Source organism: Alexandromys fortis, unplaced genomic scaffold (assembly GCF_014885135.2).
Source record: "Alexandromys fortis isolate MF-2015 unplaced genomic scaffold, M_Fortis_MF-2015_v1.1 scaffold_72, whole genome shotgun sequence".
In the NCBI taxonomy this organism is placed as follows: domain Eukaryota; kingdom Metazoa; phylum Chordata; class Mammalia; order Rodentia; family Cricetidae; genus Alexandromys; species Alexandromys fortis.
In genome coordinates, this window is record NW_026067969.1 from 2,070,731 (window position 1) to 2,074,705 (window position 3,975).

At 42.5% G+C, this 3,975-nt stretch overlaps 1 pseudogene; it reads left to right on the forward strand.

Annotated features, from left to right (window-relative positions):
• Nucleotides 1-3,698: 3,698 nt before the first annotated feature.
• Nucleotides 3,699-3,975, forward strand: part of LOC126509204 (60S ribosomal protein L34-like) — a 646-nt pseudogene continuing 369 nt past the window's right edge.

Sequence of the window (3,975 nt, forward strand, 5' to 3'; positions counted from 1 at the left end):
TGCAGATGACTGTCACGTCTCTAGAAGTTATGTATTCTCATAATCAAGTTCAAATAGACCTAAAAGACATAGATCTAAATAGTCTCAGGTGTGGGCTCTGAAGAAGAGCGCAGTGGGGAAAGCTTTTGTCACAGCCACACAAGCATAGGGACCTGAGTTCAGATCCCCAGAGCCTAGGAAAAGCCAGACATCTGAAATCCCAGCACTCCTGTGATGAGGTGGGAGGGGGTCGGAGACTCCGGAAGCTCACAGCCAGCTAGCCTGCACACAGCGAGGAACACAAAGAAACCCTGTCTCAAACAAGGTGAAAGGCAAGGATCATCATTCCCCATGGCTTTCCTCTGACACAGGCACACCCGCACACACATGGTGTGGTTTTAGAGGTTTATGTCTAAAAAGCCTTAGTCTCCCTGTCCCAGCTGGTTACTTCCCTTTAAACCACCTGATATGGTACTTTGTGTCTTATTTTATTTGCTTATTTAGTTGCATGTGTGTGCACCTGTGCGTGCCTCAGAGCACTAATGGAGGTCAGAGGGCAACTTGCAAAGGTCAGTTCTCTTTCCACACTGTGAGTTCCAGGGATTGAACTCAGGTCAAGTTTGTCTTCCAGCACCTTTACCCTCTGAGCCATCTCATTTGTCACTTCTTATGCTTCCTCTCCACGTCTCCACATCCTCCCACAATGGAACAGCTGAGATCTAAAAGCTTCTAGAAACAAACAAAGAGAAACTGACATGCGAATTTCCTGTCCTCACTGTGTTCTCCTCCCCGTTTTGGTGGTCACAGGTTATAGAGGAATCTAACTGAAGGTAACATTTCCCCAATATTTATATAGTTGCTACTATTTAACTTTTATAAACAACTCCTTTGGGGCTGGAGAGATGGCTCAGCAGGTAAGAGCACTGACTGCTCTTTCAGTAGATGACTCACATGGCAGCTCACAACCATTAAGTCCAGTTTCAGGGAATCCAATAAGTCTCTGGCCTTTTAAGGCACTAAGCATACCGCTGGTGCACAGAAATACATGCAAAAGAATGTTCATGTACATAAATATAAAAAATTACCCTCTCTGAGGATTGGATTGGATAGGGGTGGAGTGGGAGTGTATGTGGAGGGAATGGGAGGAGGGGAGGGAGTGGGAATTTGGATTAGTATATATAACGAAAAAGGATAGTTTGGTTTCAGTATACTTCAGAAGAAAGTCATTAAACACAAATTAGGTATGACTTCCTCTTAAGCAAAAATGATTTGATATTACTTAACTAAAGGAGTAAAACTAATAGATAAATGGCAAGTTTATTCATTTAAAATGATTATACTAAGAGGACTGTCAAACTAGCATTTTGAGTTATTTTCCATTAAAATGAAATTATTTAACTATCCTGTAAAAAAACTTCTTTAAAGTATAATTTAGATCTAACAAAATATGCCCCTTTAATCCAATGTGGTCTCTGGTCTTTTAAGGCACCAAAAATACAATTGGTGCACAGAAATACATGCAGACAGAATGCTCATGTACATAAATATAAACAATTTTATATTTAAGATATTATTTGATGCTCTTTGAACAAGGAACTCCCTTGCTGTGTATGCCCCCCACACTCCCCTCCTCATCTATATATGAATCTAGAGACCCATCTGCCCTCTTGGCTGGATGTTTACATAACACAATGCTGTCACTACTCACCACAGGATCGTGTGAGATCTCGTCATTGTTTTTATTGCTTTTAAAAAAACTGTTCCCAACAGTTTCAACCATTTAAGGAATTACATTATTCCTGTCACATCATTCTAGCAGTCATCAAATACTACATGGTGGGAGCTGGAGAGGTTGCTCAGGGATTAAGCACACTTGCTGCACTATCATGGGGGTCTGAGCTGGGATTCCAGTGGCATGTAAAACAAGAATTCCTGGAGGAAGACCTGTAACCAGGTAATACACACTCTAGGTGTGTGTGTGTGTGTGTGTGTGTGTGTGTGTGTGTGTGTACTTATTTATCACTGGGGTTTGTTGGCTTCAAGATTAGATTAACTGAGGAAACTGAGTCTCAGGTTTACAGAGAGACCCTACCTTAAAGGAATAGATAAAGAGTTATAAAGAGGGGCACCTAATGCCCACTCCTGCCATCTGTACTTGCACTCCTGGATATGTGTGTTTGTGTGTGTGTATATTGAAGAAATAAAAAAAGGGATATGTGGTAATTTGAATGTAATTGGCCCCATACTCTCATAGGGAGAGGCACTATTAGAAGGTCTGGCTTTGTTGGAGGAAGTGCGTCACTATGGAGGTGGGCCTTGAGGTCTCACATATGCTCCTGCCACACCCCAGTGTCTCAGACCACTTCCTGTTGCCTGTGGGTCAGGATGTACAACACTCAGCTGCCTTTCCAGCACCATGTCTGCCTGCAAGTCACCATGTCACACAATGATGTTAATTGACTAAACCTCTGAAAATTAATCCATCCTAATTTAATGTATTTCTATTATAAGGGCTGCCGTGGTCATGGTATCTCTTCACAGCAAAAGAAACCCTAATACAGGAGATATTAACATCTTTAAAATATTAAATAAAAGTTTACCATGCATTTTAGCAAAGAAACACAAATTACTCAAAATTTCTTGCTCTTAGAAGAGCACAAATTAAAACCATAGTAACAACTGGGTTTCTGTCATACCTATGCTGTTGTTTGTTCTGCTTCGGTATCACCAACCATCAATCACTACTTCTACATGGAATGAAGAGATGCTAAGTATGATCCGCCAGGTTCTGACAAGCAGGCCACCCTAAGGCATGATCGCTTGTGAGATGTTCATTAGGTCTTCTTGTCAAGCACTGGAGAGACCCACAGAAAAGAGGAAGACCCAGCATGCAGGTACTTTCCAAAATTTCTGGTTGATAAGTCCTCCAAGAGCTAGTACTTTCTAAAAAGCCATACATCAACCATGCTCAACTAATACACCAGCAACCACTGTGTCTAAACTCCAGGCTTTCTTCGTCTGATGGAGACCCTCTCTACCTCCCAGCACTCTTCACCAAATTCTGGGGCTGTGCCTCTCCTGAACTGGCTCTTCTCCTGACACACTGGTTCTCTGACTTGCAGACACCAGGCCTCTCACTTATATGGAGACTCACACTTCCATCACACTTCCAAGCTTACCTCCCTTATCCTGATCTCTGTGGCAGTCATTCTTCTGGTATCTTGGTTGATGATATCTACCAGTACTGAACAAATTTTACTAGGTAGATAGAGATTAAACAAGATGGGTAACCTAAGAATAGGCACTAACTTGTCAAGTTTCTCAAAAACCCTGAATGTTTTTAATCTTCAAGACATCTGTCTCAGGTCCAGGCATAGAGGAGATCCTGAACTGGGGCCTCAAGGGTATGAGCATCCACTGAAGAGTGGTCCTTAGAGGGTCCCAGAACAAGTAAAATGACTGGTCTCTGACCTGAGGACAGCAATGCAGCTCATGGGCAGAAGGAACTGAAGAGCTGGTTTTCTTATCTTGACTAAAGACTGTGTCACAGGTGTCAAAAGTTATCCAACTGTATACACTGTATGTTTTACTATATAATAATGGCTAACATTTATTGGGAAGGCAAAGAATACGAAGGAAGGATAGTGGGGGTAAACAGATAAAGAAAGGACAAAAAGTTCCCTTTCCTCTTCTGGGGACAATGCTTAGAGGCACTCAGAATGGTCCAGCATTTGACAGACTGTTGTAGGCTTTCCTATAATACAGCCTCTAACAAAACGAGGCTGTTTCAAACCCCTGGCAACAGGATTGTTTATCTTTATACCTAGAAGGTTGGGAAAGCTGGGCGATGGTGGCGCATGCCTTTAATACCAGCACTCGGGAGGCAGAGGCAGGCGGATCTCTGTGAGTTTGAGACCAGCCTGGTCTACAGAGCTAGTTCCAGGACAGGCTCCAAACCCACAGAGAAACCCTGTCTCGAAAAACCAAAAAAAAAAA